A 16,192-nucleotide genomic window follows, 5' to 3' on the forward strand; every position below is an offset into this window, starting at 1 on the left:
TTGTAACAGTGGGGTATCCATCTTTGGTCTACAGGCCTAGTATATCTGACAGACTTCTGAGAAGAAGGGAATTCTGGAGGAATTGGCAAGGTTTGACAGTTGCTTCTTCTGTGCCTTGCTGGTCCAATTGGACAGTACACTGTCAACAGCTGAGGCAAGGGAAGTTCCTTTGCCCAGGTGGCTAGTTTTTGCCGTAAAGAAAGTAAACGCCACACAGAGTTTCTTTGATGCCCATCATCTTTGAAGTAAATTGGTGCTGTCAGGAGCATATATGTCTCAGTCAAGAAAAGCCTTATATTATTAAAACATGTTAAATGCCATATTCTGTAGACCTTTGAACTGTTTTAATACCATCTGTCTACCTAAGTATATCTGTGTATGGACCTTGGAAACATACCAAAATGACTATAACTTTGACTATTATGGATGACTATTAATCTGTATTTCTTAATTATACATTACATTTTTAAATGAGTTGCATAGCACAATACCCCAAATGAGTAGAAACATAGTATAGCAAAAATAACTTTAAATTTGTGTCAATAAAACAAAATCTATACCAATTTAAAATATTTAAGACTAGTAGTTGCTTTTTTAGTTTAAAAGTAGATTCAATAATCTACCCTTTTATCCTGTCATTTCTGTATCCCCCTTTTTTCAGAAAGAGATCCTTGATTTAATCTCCTTTGTTCAGTTTTTTTTCCCCTGACCATTGCCAATAACAACTTGTAACTAACTCCCCTTAGATGATAATAAATATCCATAACCCATCTTTTGGGAATGTGGGTGTCATTCTCTAGACTGCTTCCTGCTGTTTGGAAGTGCTGGTAATCTGTGGGGGGAGCTTTGAGAAAATCAAGATAATTGTTAAGTCTTGACTGGAATGTCCTGTGAGGCTGGATCATTTCAGCCAGCAGCCATCAAACTGTTCTGGATGCTGGATTACCTGGACCATCCATTTTCATTGGTATCTGGTCACCTTGCTCTGGAAATACATAAACATACATGCTTTAATACAATTATAAATTGCATTGTACACAAGTTGGACAAAGATGATCTTTTAAATACACATCACATGTCTTGTAGATCTTCCTTGATCAAACCTGATTAACTTGGAACGAATCCATAGCCTTTTATTTTCTGTGGAAATAAAAGCAGAAACTTTCAAAGTAACTTTTTTGCTTCCATTTTGAAGTGAAGGCATTTGAAAAATATATAGGTTGATTTAATCCAGCAGCTTTTGTAATCATATGTCTCTTAGCAGCTATTGCTCCTTCCTCACAGTCAAAAAATTCAAAGACAACGCAATAACATAGAGTATCCAGACTCTGCCTATTTTCCATTTTTATGAGCTTTTTTATATATTACTTTGCTCCCTTTTAAATGACTTTATTATTTTAAAACTTTCTTTAAAGATGATTTATTCATTTACTATGTTTATGGTGTTATGCCTGCATGGATGCCTACATGCCAGAAGTGGGCACTAGATCTCATTATAGATGTTTGTAAGCCACCATGTGCTTGCTGGGACTTAAACTCAGGACCTCTGAAAGAACAGCTAGTGCTCTTACCTCTGAGTCATCTCTCCAGCCTGAAAATCTATGACTGTAAATACTCTTTTCTCTTCTCTCTCCCAAGCCTATGTATATTCATATGTTTTTGACACACTAACCCATTCAGAGGCTTTTTTTTTTTTTTGCTGAGCATCTGTATTGCTTTCTGATCACGTGAAATGAATCTTAAACTGGTATGTCAGCCTCCACTGTATCTTAGCTTAGTATATGGCAGTAGTGCATGGTGGCTGGCTCTTCCCCCAGGCAGCTGCCAAGAGACACCTCTGTACTACTGCCCACATGAGAGACTGCAGGACCCCACCAAGTTGCTTAGCTTATGGTGTGCTGGCATGGCTCAGGCTGGTGGCTCAAGTCCACAGGCAACAGTTGGGAGATGCCTCCACACCACAGCCGTCATGAAAGACAAGACTAGGAAGCTGTGTCTTACTCCGTTGCTGTGTCTAGATCCCTTTCCCAGGCTTTCTCAGGTTCAATGTGATTGTAGGTGCTGAATGTTTGGGCACCGTTTGTAGATAGAATTTTCCTTTCCTTCCAATCTGCTTCCAAATTACCACACAGCCTTAATATTAATTATAAATGCTCATCCAATAGCTCAGGCTTGGCAATTCTGATGGTGTAGGCAATAAAAATGTGCATTGTTCTTTGAGAGCTAAGTTTCACTTTGGCTACAGAGAATTTATAGTTTTGTGTTAAATTGCTAGTGTAAAGAAATTTACCTAAAGCAGGAGCTGAGAGATCACTCAGGAGTGAGGACTTGAATTCATCCCCAATAGCCACAGAACAACTGCTGGATTTAATGGGGGCATGTGAGTCCCAGGCCAAAAAGAGGCCCTTGTCTCAAAAAACAAGTGGGTGATAAGGAATGCTACCCAGGGTTGACCTTCGACCTACAAATTCATGTGCACACAATTTACATGAAGTAGAGTACTGCAGGATTTAATTTTGTTGTACAACTTTTTTTTTTTAAAGACTTATTTATTGTGTATACAGCATTCCTTCCATGTATGCTTGCATGCCAGAAGAGGGCACCACATCTCATTATAGATGGCTGTGAGCCACCATGTGGTTGCTGGGAATTGAACTCATGACCTCTGGAAGAGCAGTCAGTGCTGTTAACCTCTGAGCCATCTCTTCAGCTCCCTGTACAACTCTCCTCATTAACGATCAGGACCTTTATCTTTGTAGAACTCTGAGTTATAGGGGCGGGGGACACTATACTCCTATAGTCACAGAGGCATAGGGTAGGGTGGTAAATGGTGTGTTGGTTTTCCCTTGTGTTCGTAGAAAAGTGTGTACTGTGCTCTGAAGGATAGTACCTCATTCTTAAAGATTTTTTTATAAGATGACCCTTCAGTCAACACCATTATCAGACTACTCTTATGCTGCCAGGCCAGCAGTTGAGGCCTCTGAAGTGTGGTCTGATCTGTGGGCAGTTAACAATGGGCCCATACTCTACCTCTTTGTGAGATGAGAATTCTGGTCTTACAATGATCAAACTGCTCTAACTTCTGTCAATACTGCTTAAGATCCAGAAGTGGAAAAGACACATCTCTAGCTTTTCCAGAGTGGTAAACTTTATAATATAGTCAGCTTACCACCAAACTGCTAGATGGTCTCTCCAAGGATGGCTAAGCCCATTGTTAACAGGTAGAACATGACACTAAAGCAGTGTTTGGCTCAGACTTCCTAAGTTGGTGCCCTTGTTTTAGGAGCAGGTTTGGTTTTGATAGAGCCCACTATCAGCACTCCATTGATGTTGAAATTCCTACTGTGTAGGAATGAGTCTTCCTGGTAGGCATCGCAGTGTCATGGCGAGGTCTTGATGGCTTCATGCCAGCCTACACCTCTGTTCTCATCTAGCTCGTCATTTGAAGTTTGAAAGGGAAGAGTTCCTTTCCATAGGCTTATTTCCCAGCAGCACTGTTAACAGGAAAGTTACAGAGTCTAGAAGCCACAGCCTTGATGGAGGAAGTACACTTCAGGGGATAGCTGTGTCCAACTTCCTGTTCTGTTTCATGACTGGATGCATTCTGCCAGTTGAACTCATACTTCTGCCACCACGCCTTCATCCCCATGATGACTGTGTCCCCTCCGGAACTAAAAGCCAAAAATAAACTTGGTTTTGACACAGCAACAGAATAAAACCAATCCATCATTTTAAGGCACACCATTTGCTCTTCCCTGTGAATGCACATACAGATTGGTATTTCCTGAGCATTTTGCCCTCTGTTGTATGACAGGTGGAGTTTCCCATGTGATTAGGGTTTATTTTCAGTGTGTTCCTCTCCATATTCTTCCTTTCCCTAGGCCTGAGTGAGCTCTGTCATGTTGCTGGACACATCTACCAGTGACATTCATTTCTTCTAGCTTTATCTAAGAAGTACTCCCCTTTCAATTTCGATGGGTAACTGGATCTGTGCTGTTTTAGTTTTTGAGAGTGTCTTCTAATAGGTAGGCTGGCTTCAATGTGATTCTCCTGCCTCTTCCTCCCAAGGTCTAGAACTGCAGGCCCACAGCACTATACCTGACCAGATCTGTGGGTTTGTATTGTTAATTTTAGGAAACGTTGGTTGTTATTGCTTCAGATATTCCTTTGTTGCCATTATATTGTAATGCCTTTGTAATTAACTTTAGTATATTCACTTTGTCCCCTACTACATTTTCCGACTGTTTTCCGTGTTGCTCACACTTACTATACCAACTCTGTATATCCATCATACGTTTTCAGTTTTGTTGTTTAGCAACAGTCTCATGTAGCCCAAGCTACCTCAAATTCTGAAGCCAAAGATAGCCTTCAACTTCCAATCTTCCTATCTTCATCTCCCAGCGTTGGGATTACATGTGAGAGTCACCACGCTCCATTTGTGCAGTGCTGATCACTCAACCAACTGAGCTCCACCCTCCAACCCCATAAGTTATTCTAAATTCTTAATTATAAATCCGAAATCTATACCGATATCTGAATATGTTCTGATTTTTTTTTCTGTATCTGTTCTGACAAGAAATGTCTTACAATCTTTGTTAAAAGCTGGACATGATGTACTGGTTTAAAATTCAGTACTGACTCCTAGAGTCATTTATGTAACTCTGCTCCTCCAGTTGGCCAGCAGTCTGTACTCCTGTGTCTCTAGTTTAGGGACCAGTACTTTGTCCATGTCTCTTGAGGAGATCACTTACCTACCATGCTCAAGGGCCTAGGCAGCATCTTCAGCACTGTTGAAGTGGGTGGCAGCCAGTCCAGAATGGGAGTGATGTCTTCCAAACTCCTGATCTGTTAGACTGGAAATCAGGTGTCTCCCCAAGTCACTATCATTCTAGACTACACATGAGACACTGCAGTCCACATTTGACCTGACTCTATTCACTGAAGTAGCCCATCTGTGAAACAAACCTGGGATTATCCTCCAGTTTGCATGGGCTCCTTCGTAATGGTAGGTGTGAAGTAGTGATAGATGATGTGGGTATCTGGGGACCAGCACTGGGATTTTGTTTGTACCTGTGGTCTTGTTCATGCTCAATCCTGAATGCACTGCTGACCTTGTAATATTCTGGCTTTGGTAAAATCCATCTCTTGGTGGTATTTCTAAGTAGACTATCACTTTTTTCCAAGAGTATAAAATTTACTATTGAGTTTACAGTCTTACTGCAGAGGCTTAAAACTTGAGGATATGGGACTTTGGCCTCCAGGCATTGCCACTAATTGCATTTGGCCTCTTGTCCTAGCATTGGTATCTCCAGTGTCATTAGGTCTTCTGGTCATAGTACATGTGATGGGGCTGCTGGCAACTAAGCTGCATCTCCTGTGCATCCCTTTCCTAGGCTGGATCACACTAAAGGCTAGCAGGTCTGTGTCCCCTGGGGTATTAATTACTCATGCATTCCTGTAAACAGAATGCCTTAGAAACAACATAATGAAGGAAAGTTTATTTGGACTTATAGTTATGAAGAGATTTTGAGTTGTTACGGCAGCAGGGCCATGTGGCAGAGGCTTGTTCACAGAGCACAGAAGGGCAAAAGCAAAGTCATGGACAGTTTCCAAAGGCCCAGCCCTGTTTCCACTAGCCAGGTTGCACCTCCTGAGTTTCCACTGACTTCAAAGTAGCACCACCACATAGTATGCTTAAAACATGAGCCTTGGGGGGGGGGGGGCATATGCAGACTCAGACCAGAGAATCTCGACCCTCATTGATGTAGGAGGTTCTTCTGTCTATGTGCTGTTTTTATTGGTTGAATAAAGAAACTGCCTTGGCCTTTTGATAGGGCAGCACTTCGGTGGGTGGAGTAGACAGAACAGGATGCTGGGAAGAAGGGCAGTGTGGCAGATGCCATGGTTCTCCTGCCCGAGACAGACACTGATTAGACTCATGCCGGTAAGCCACAGTCAAGTTACAATACACATTAATGGAGATGGGTTAAACTAATATGTGGGAGTTAGTCAATAAGAGGCTAGACATAATGGGCCAGGCAGTTTAAATAAATACATTTTCTGTGTGATTATTTGGGGTGATAAGCTAGCCGGGCGGCTGGGACCAAAAGCAGGTTCTCTCCTCTCCCCACTACACCTCATATAGTATTCAAGCTGACATCAAGACCATCGTTTTAACAGATCCAACACTGTGAGTATTGAAAGGTCAGTCTGCTAAGATGCAAACGCTTTATGTATTGTGCAGATGTGTGTGTGCCGCAGCACGTGTGTGGATCAGAGGACAATTCTCAGAAGTGAGTTCTCTCCAGCTACTTTGTGGGATCCAGAGGCTGAACCCCTGTCATCAGCCTACATGTGAGTACCTTTACACTCTGAACCATCTACAAGTCCTCAAAACAAACCCTCAACTGCCAGACTCTAAATAGAACTACCTCCAATATACAATGGAAGGGGTAAGCATTCCTATCCTCTAAGGGAAGAACAGATAGTAAGATTGGATCTAGAACAAGGCTGAAACCCCATTCCATTCTCCATAATCTGTCCAGCTTGCAGACTCTGTGGTAGCATGGCGTGAGCCTGAATTCACTTCCCTTGTTCCACTCAGTGCCTGCAGCTTTCCTCAGCACACATTCTATGTTAGCATCTCCAATATCTTGTGATCTCACGCTTCATACGTAGCCCACTTGGAGGGCTTCCAGAAGTTAATTCAACCTCTGCACCGGGGCAGCAGAAGCAGGCAGATCCTGTGAGTTTGAGGCCAGCCTGGTCTGCAGAGTAAATTCCAGAACAGCCAGAGCTACTACAGATACACACACACACACACACACACACACACACACACACACACACACACACACTGTCTTTAAAAAGAAGAAAAGAAGCCCAACAAAAGATAAGACTTGAGGCTAGGGAGATGGCTCAGTAATTAAGAGCACTAACTGCTCTTTCAGATAACCGAAATTAAGTTCCCAGCATCTGTATCAGGCTACACACAACCACCTCTAACTTCAGCTTCAGACCTCCACAAGGCACCTGCACCTACATGCACTTGGACACATGCAGACACACGTACCTACACATAGCTTAAAATAGTAAAAGTCTTTTTGAGAGGACTTGCCAAGGTGACTGCATATAAGACAGTCGGTCCTGGCTAGGGCAAGCTGCCAGTGCTAAGTTTCTAAGAAAAAAATGGGACAAATTAATTGATGTATTGCATTTTAATAGGAGAGTTAATACAATTGGGAGTGCAGCTTAGTGTTGAGAAAATAGTACATAAGGCACAAAAAAGACCTACTAATTCAGAAAAGCTTAGCACTTTCCATATAACCCAGTGGTAAGGCTATATGCTTAGCATATGCAAGACACTGACTTTGATTCCAGACAAGAAAGGAAATGTCACCATACTATATTATATGGCTCAGCAGTGATTAGCAGTTCATCAAATTAACAAAATTCATAATTGAGAGGGAGAGAGGTGGGGGTTGCTGATTCTGAGAGTTCGATTTTTATCTTACATAGTGAAGAACAGATGATGCCTAAGAGTAGATAATTGAGAATATTAGCGGTTTGGAGATTAAAATCTTGAGAGTGGTTGCTTGCTCCTGGGAAGGAGATAAGTGAAATGGGCAGGGAGTTGCGACTATGAAGCAGGTTTCCTAGAGCCAACTGACTTGCCCAAGTGTAGTTGGTCACCGTGTGCTTCTAGTTTCCTGATAGTATCAATCCCTTTTCTCCTTGCTATGATAAAATACCTGGTGAAAGCTACTTGTAGAAGGAAGAGTGTCTGCAACTCATAGATAAGGATTCAGTCCCTTGTGTCTGGGAAATCATGGCAGCGGGAGAGGGGCAGCTGGTCACATAGCACCCTCACGAATGCCACTGCAAGTTGCCATTCAGGGTGCATCTTCCCTCCTCTGTGAAACAATGAGTTGTCATTTGAAAACCTCAAGGTGACCCCTAGGTTTCTTATCGATCTCTGATTCTGAGATCTTGAATGATTGCTTCTGAAATTATTAATGTAGCATGTGAAGGAAGGGTTGGGATTTTTTTAATGAAGCCTTCATAATCAGATTGGAATGGAACAAGCCCACAAGGTCTCAGACTAGCCACAGCCATGCTAAAGTAATTTGTTTTTCTAGATTCTTGTCCTACCGTCCCCAGTAATGGAGGCCACAAAAGATGCTTATCCATTACCTAACATTCTGAAACTCCATTCACCTAGTTTGGCTCCCTACTCCCAGCAACTACCAATAATGGACCAAATAGGGGAAAACTGTAGTCCCCTTTCTCTTTCCTTATAATCACTCCAGGCTGTGAGTGGGGCCCCTGGAGCACCCTTCTGCTGGTCTTGCCCCTGCTATTGAGCCCCTTCTCTGCCTTTCCTTCTTAGCGATTTTACAGTTATGATTATCTTTCTTTTTTTTTTTTAAGATTTATTTATTTATTATGTATACAACATTCTGCCTCGATGTATGCCAGCACACCAGAGGAGGGTGCCAGAACTCAGTAGAGATGGTTGTGAGCCACCATGTGGTTGCTGGGAATTGAACTCAGGACCTCTGGAAGAGCAGCCAGTGCTCTTAACCTCTGAGCCATCTCTCCAGCCCCCATGATTATCTTTCTTGAACCAATGATATGGAGAAGTGATGAACCTGTATGGGTAAAGGCCTCTAACACAAGAAAAATTACAAGCTGCCCAGCAGTTAGTGCAGGAACAGCTGGATAATGGACATATTTCACCATGGAACTCTCCAATTTTTGTTATTAAAAAGAAATCAGGAAAGTGGAGATTAATTCAGGATTTAAGGGAGGTTAATGCAACCATGCAATCAATGGGGGTGTTAAAGCCAGGGCTGCCTTCTCCTACAGGGATACCAAAGGGCACACATAAAAATTATCTTAGACTTAAAAGATTGTTTTTATACCATTCCTTTGGCACCACAAGATGGTCAATGATTTGCTTTTAGTATTCCTTCAGTTAATTTCAGAGAGTCAATAAGGAGATATCAATGGAATGACTTACCTCAGGGCATGAAAAATAGTGCCACCTTATGTCAGAAGTTTGTAGCTCAAGCCATACAAAAGGTTAGAGATCGATTTCCACAGGTTTATGTTATTCATTATATGGATGGCATCCTGCTTGCTCATAGAGATGAGGATATTTTACTAGAGACATATGGAGTATTACAACAGGGCCTAAGCCATGCAGGGTTAATTATTGCTCCTGAGAAAGTACAGAGGCACCCACCTTTTCAATATTTAGGTCATATGTTATACCCCAAAGAAATTAAGCCTCAGAAGATAGAACTGAGGAAGGATGACTTAAAAACTCTTAATGACTTTCAAAGGTTATTAGGAAATATACAATGGCTGAGGCCTTATTTAAGGCTTCCTACAGGAGACCTCGAGTCTCTAACTGAAATCCTTAAAGGGGATAGTGATCCAAATTCCAGCAGACAGCTTTCAGAAGCTGCCAGACAGACTCTCTCACAGACAGAGCAGGCTATGCAAGAACAGCAGGTGTGCTATATCAATTACAGCCAAACATGGCAGGCATGTATTTTACCTACAAGACTGGCTCCTACAGCAGTTTTATGGCAGAACAGACCACTTCTGTGGCTGCACCTTCCCATATCACCAGTTAAAGTATTAAATCCTTATTTTGAAGCAGTAGCATGCTTAGCACAGAAGAGCGGGATAGAATCTAGGAAATACTTTGGCAAAGAACCAGCTGTGATCAATGTTCCTTACACTAAGCAGTAAACTGAATGTTTATTCCAAAATAGTGATTCTTGGGCAATTGCGTTTACTCAGTTTCAAGGTCAGATTAATAATCTTTTTCCAGCTGACCAGTTACTGCAGTTTACTCAATAGCATTCATTCATTTTTTTCTAAAACAGTAGCAAAGAATCCCATAAAGGATGCTTTGTTGATATTCACTGATGGCTCATCTAATGGAAAGGCTGCTTATGTAGTCAATGGTGAAGCACACATGTTACAGACAGAACTAGCTTCAGCTCAAATAGTTGAGCTGCGAGCCATAGCTCTAGTGTTTAAGAATTTTGCTAATAAGGCTTTTAATCTATATTCTGATAGCCGGTATATTTATAATGTGTTGCAAGTGTTGGAAACTGTGCCGTATACAGGAGCTAGCAATGAACAAGTTAAGATATTGTTTCAGGGCGGCGGTGGCGCACGCCTTTAATCCCAGCACTCGGGAGGCAGAGGCAGGCGGATCTCTGTGAGTTCGAGACCAGCCTGGTCTACAAGAGCTAGTTCCAGGACAGGCTCCAAAGCTACAGAGAAACCCTGTCTCGAAAAACCAAAAAAAAAAAAAAAAGGATATTGTTTCAGCAGATTCAAGAAGCCATACAACATAGAAAGTTATCATGTTTGTGGGACATATCAGAGCACAATCAAGTCTTCCTGGTCCATTAGCTGAAGGTAATGCTCTAGCTGATGAACTTACAAAAATAATTGCTTTATCTCAGATTGAATTTATTCAGCAGTCACATGCTTTGCACCATCAAAACAGTTTAAGTTTAAGAAAGCAATTTAAGTTGACCAGAGAAGCTGCTCGCCAAATTGTTAAGCAATGTGAGAGATGCCCACAATATCTACCTGTGCCTCATTTGGGGGTAAATCCCCGAGGACTGCCTCCTAATCATATACGGCAAATGGATGTTACTCATGTTACTGAATTTGGAAAATTGAGATATGTGCATGTGACAATCAATACGTATTCAGGATTCATGGTGGCCACTGCACAAACTGGGGAAGCTGCCAAGCATGTAATAACTCATTGCTTGAAATACTTTTCATGCATGGGAGCCCCAAAAGTAATAAAGATGGACAATGGGTCCAGATATGTTAACAGAGCTTTTCAAAGATTTGGTGCTCAATGGAATATTATACATAAGACTGGTATTCCTTATAATCCTTAAGGGCAAGGAATTGTGGAGCATGCACATATCTCCTTGAAAAACACAACTCCAAAAGATAAAAACAGGGGAGCTGCATCTTCAGACGTGATGCCTTAAGTCATGCACTGTTTATGCTAAACATTCTAAATATGGATGTCCATGAGCGATCAGCAGTGGACAGATTGTGGCATAATAGTACAAAGACCACCTTTGCTAAAGCAAAGTGGAGAGACCCTTACACTGGAATATGGAAAGGGCCAAACCCCATATTAATCTGGCATCAAGGGCATGTTCGTGCTTTTTCCCAGGATGAAAATCAAGCAAGATGGCTTCCAGAGCAACTGATTCGGTGCATTCAGCAGAAGGACAACCGACCTGAGAACAACTTAGCTGACAACCACCCAGCAGGAGAAACGGAATAAGAAGAGCTTGAGGAGGAACCAGTGATCCAGCTTTCCCAGCCCCCACAGAGAGGAACGCCTGCGCCTGATTCGGGACCTGCAGCTGCTGCCACTCTACACTGCAGGATGCCATTTTCTGCCTCCAGAGACTTCAGACAAAGAGACCCTGCTGAGATGACCTGACTACAACGTCTGCAACTTGAAAAGGTTTGAACCTGTTGCTTTAGAACTAAGGTGCAGACTGAACATTTGAGTGTTTTTAATTTCTGGGACACAGAACTCATTTTGATTAAAATATTGAACCTAATAACTAAGACCCAAGATTTCCCCTCAGGGAAAGAAAGACTCAAAATAAGGAATGACTAAAACCACTCTTCACTTAAGAAGGGGGCAGACTAAGGGCTTAACAGCTGCCCAGAGACTGAAAGTGGTATTTGATAACAGCAAATGTTATTGTATTCTTACTGGTAATGACCTGATATTTACAACTGCTTATGAAATGATGAGAAAAATTGGTATTGACAAATGATGCAACAATGGTACTTACCAAAAGAAATTTTAAAAAGTTGGTATTGACTGACGATACTAAAAATTATGTTATGGAAAAAGATATTTGGAGAGTTGGTATTGACTGACGATGCTAAAAATTATGATTTTTGAGTTGTTGTTATTGGCAACAAACTGAAAAGAGTTTGAGGCACACTGTAAATGTTGGGAGTTGATGCATATGCTAAAAATTTTAGGTTTAAGTGGTGCTCTGAACCAGCGGAAGAAACATTTTCAACTCAGGTGATTCTCTTCTCCTTTAAATAGGAGACTGTAGCCTTTGGGAGCATGATTATTCATAAAGCGTTATAATTTATCATGACAAAAAAAAAGTATGGTTACAAGACACAGGGCCCAATAGTTTATTTCTCTCCACTAATCTCTTTTCTTTACAGAGATCAGCAGTCATCTAAGACAGAAGCTCACATATGTCAATGCCTGTTCCAAAGACGGGAAAATTTGGGTAAAGGAAGAAAACTTTGCCTAAGCCAGGCACAATCTATCTGTCCTGTTGCAGAAGCACAGGTTTTATTAAAATTATTAAGAGGGAGTGGATTGTAGGCCCATATTTTATACGAGATATTTATTTGCAGCCAAGTTCTCTGGCCATGTTAGTTTCCAAGGCAGCTACTATCCTGCCAGACCATCTGTGGCTACCTAACAAAAGCCTCAGGATGGACTGCTCCTTCTCTTTTTTTATTATGTAGATCACCTGGGGAGAGGTGTGGACTCCAAGCTGGTGACTGAGTTGCAGGTGTGGTGGTACTCCCTCGTCCTTTGGAAAGAGAATATTAATGAGTTTCCACCTTGGTTTACCTGGGGGAATAAAAGAATTGGAAGAATAAACGTTGTTATCTTCAGGAATGAATGAAGCCTGAAACTCCCTTCCGATATTGCTGTGTGAACTGTGTCTCATATCGGTCCAGTTAGGGGAAAGTAGTTTTTATATTGGGGCTTTGGACCCCAACAGACGGGTCTAACTTGTACTCTCTAAGTAGCCCAGGTTGGTCTCACACCTGGAGCAATCTTTCTGCCTCTGCCTCCCAGGTGCTGGGGTTTATACCCACCACCATACCCATCTGGAATAAGTAAGAAGATATTGGAAGAACTTCTTTCTTTAACTGAGTGCTTCCAGATTTTGAAGATCTAAAATAGAAATGCATTTTATTTAATTGTGGTAAGACACATGCATACAATATTTACCAGCTGGGCCACTTTCAAGTATACCATATGCAATGGTGTTGGAAGGAGTAACCGCCACCACCATGAAAATGCACAGAGAAATTAGTCCAGAACTAGAAAGGCTAGTGTCTTTTTAAAATTACATTTACTTAGCTGGGTAGTGGTGGTGTACACATTTAATTCTTGTGTTCGGGAGGGCAAAGGCAGAGGCAGGCAGAGATTTGTGAGTTCAAGGCCAGCCTGGTCTACAGAGTAAGTTCCAGGACAGCTGGTACTATACAGAGAAAACCTGTGTTGAAAAGCAAACAAAACAAAACAAAATTACATTATTTTGGGGTGTGGGCAGCTCATGCACAGATGCCACAACAAGCATGTGTAGGTCATGCAATAATATTACCAGGGTCACTTCCCTCCCTCCACCATATCCCAGGGACTAAGCTCAAGCTCAGGCTGTAAGGCTACGCAGCAAATGCCTTCATTCACTTGGTCATCTCTAGCTCCACTCCTATCCTTGCCACAAGTATGTTTCATGATCCAAACCAAAATGTTTGCTTAGAGTTTTTCAATTTAGATTAATTTACTAAAGTAGTATTAATATTATGCCATACATTCAAACTGTTTTTCCATAGGTAAAATTAAAATCTATGGCAACTATTTAAAACATTTAAAAAATTGGCATTTCTTACCCATTTCTTTCAGAGCCATTGGAAATGACAACCAGCACGGGAAGGTTCAAGCAACCCAGTTTGGTGCCCATTGTTTTCTGAGACAGACAAGATGCCACCAGTACGAGCAACAGAAAATAACCACATCTGCATCTCCCCAGTATTATTTTCTCTCTGAACAAAACATGAGGCACACAGCTTTCCTGTGCAATGACTAGAATTGTGCACACCCTCTCACTGCTCTGAGAATGGACTTTTGTTTTAGGCAGATGTAGGCGAATCAGAATGCACAAAGGCCCACATTTTAAGGCTGAGAATTGAACGTGACAAAGGGGTTTTTCTTCTATTAGCCAGGAGACCACATGGGTTAACAGGACCTGAAATCTCTCAGTTGTCTCTGTTTCAGAAGTGCCTGAACACTAGTACTCTGAATACTCCTGCTGGGGCTAGAGAAACAGGAGGAAGCTGAGAGATCTCCAGGTCTCCTATGTCTCCCATGACATTGTAGCAGCTAGTTCATCAAAAGGTCTGGACCACTGTTGTCCCAAAGACACGTGTTGAGGGGGCTAGAAACTTCTCTTAAGGAGGGGAGGCCTTACCCCATTCTTAGAGGGACACTGAAAAGCCTGGTTATTAAGGGATGCTGAGGTCCATGTTCCAGAGGCTCATTGTAGAGGGAACATCCAAGTTCTTCCCACCCAGCCTCACGCCTACTTCCCACGAGACTGAATTCATTCTGATTTCCAAGGGCTGTCTGTGGAAAACCTCCCCACCATCACAGCCCAGGAACTAGCACACCTCTGCGAGTCCATCTCCCCTGTTCAGCACACTTTCCCGCTCATGCCCTTTTCTAAATGAATGTGTCTGAGTGAGTGTATAGCATGTTTGTGGGGATGGCAGCATATGCCTGAAGAAGAGGTTGGTTTCCCTGGAGCTGGAGTTACAGCAGCTATGAACTCAGGTCTGCTGGGGGAGCTCTTCACTGCTCTTAACTAAGTCCTCTTAACTGCTGACCCAGCTCTTCAAGTCCTAATGAACTTTTAGTGTGGGTGTGTGTGTGTGTGTGTGTGTGTGTGTGTGTGTGTGTGTGTGTGGGGATGTGGATCATGACCTAGCTAGCAAAAGTGGGTCACTGAAGGAAGGGCCTTGAAAGGCTCAAGTGTTTCTGGTCTGGGCAAAGCTATCTCTACTCCCTAACCCTCTAACATACAAACAAGTTCCCATGGTCACAGATGGAAGCACCCTGGCTGCCTTGCCTTCATCACTTAAAACTATGCATAGATGCTATGCCCACTCATTAAACAATAACTCCATTGCCATCTCTCCTAGCTTTTGACAGTTGCCATTTTGCTTTCCATCTCTAAAAGCCTGACTGTTTCAAATAGCTCTTATGACTGAAAGCACATCTCTCCCCTTTTTACTTGTTTCTCTTAGCATGCAGTGCTCCTGCTTCAGTCTAGGTCGCAGTATAGACAGTCATGGTGCGCCATGTATATCCTATTGCTGCTATCCATTCGTTAAGGGACATTTGGGTTGTCTAGTTTCACATGTTGGTTATTGTGAATAATACTGTTATAAACGTGAGCTTCTACTTCTTTCCAGATATTTGCCCAGAAGTGAAATTGCAGAATATGATTTTTTTAATGTTTGTGCCATTTCTGCATCATTTTACATAGTAGTTGCAGCTGTCTACACTCCCTCTAATAGAGCACAAGGATTTTAATCTCTCCATATTCTTACCAGTGCTTGATTTTATTTACTTATCTCATTTCTTTCTCCCCCCTTTTTTCTTTTTTTTAATAAAAAATTAATTATTATGTGTGGGGTGTTTTGGATGAATGCATATGTCTGTGAGCCATGTGAGTGTCTGATATCCATGGAGGCCAGAAGAAGCATCAGGTTCCCTCAAACTGGAGTCATGGATAGTTGTGAGCTACTTCTTTGAAACCACACAGAAAGGTACAGATGTGGCATCCCCAAATGCCACTGTATTAGTTACTTTTCTGTGGCTATGACAAAATACCCTGATGAAGCAGTTTAAGGAAGGGAAGGTTTATTTGGTTCCGGGTTCCACAGGACAGGCCATCATGGTGGGGTGGCCACAGCGGTGGGATCACAAAGTAGATGGGCATGGGCAGACGGCATCAATGGGTAGGAAGCAAAGTGGTGGATGCTTATGCTCAGTTGGCTTTCTCTTGATTCAGTCCGGGACCCCAGCCCTTGGGAGGGTGCTGTCCTCATTTAGGGAGGGTCTTCCCACCTCAATTTACCTAATAACACACATACCCCCAAACCAGACTAAAATATATATATAATCCCTCACAGGCATGCCAGAGGCTAACCTAATCTACTTAACCCCTCACAGGTCTGCCAGAGGCTAACCTAATCTACATAACCCCTCACAGGTCTGCCAGAGGCTAACCTAATCTACATAACCCTTCACAGGGGTGCCCAGAGGCTAACCTAATCTACATAA

The 16,192-nt window shown here is 42.2% G+C and overlaps 1 long non-coding RNA gene across 3 annotated transcripts; it reads left to right on the forward strand.

The window, feature by feature from the left end:
* The first annotated feature begins 695 nt into the window (after window positions 1-695).
* LOC119816514 lies at window positions 696-15,533 on the forward strand. 3 transcript variants are annotated; one of them, XR_005285778.1, is made up of 3 exons: window positions 696-4,415; window positions 6,245-6,354; window positions 11,231-15,533. It is a non-coding gene; the product is annotated as an uncharacterized LOC119816514 (long non-coding RNA). The 3 variants fall into 3 exon arrangements; XR_005285779.1 differs by lacking the exon at window positions 696-4,415 and adding an exon at window positions 5,882-5,944; XR_005285777.1 differs by lacking the exon at window positions 696-4,415 and having other exon boundaries at window positions 6,014-6,354.
* Window positions 15,534-16,192: the final 659 nt, after the last annotated feature.

Source organism: Arvicola amphibius, chromosome 6 (genome assembly GCF_903992535.2).
Source record: "Arvicola amphibius chromosome 6, mArvAmp1.2, whole genome shotgun sequence".
Taxonomy (NCBI): Eukaryota; Metazoa; Chordata; class Mammalia; order Rodentia; family Cricetidae; genus Arvicola; species Arvicola amphibius.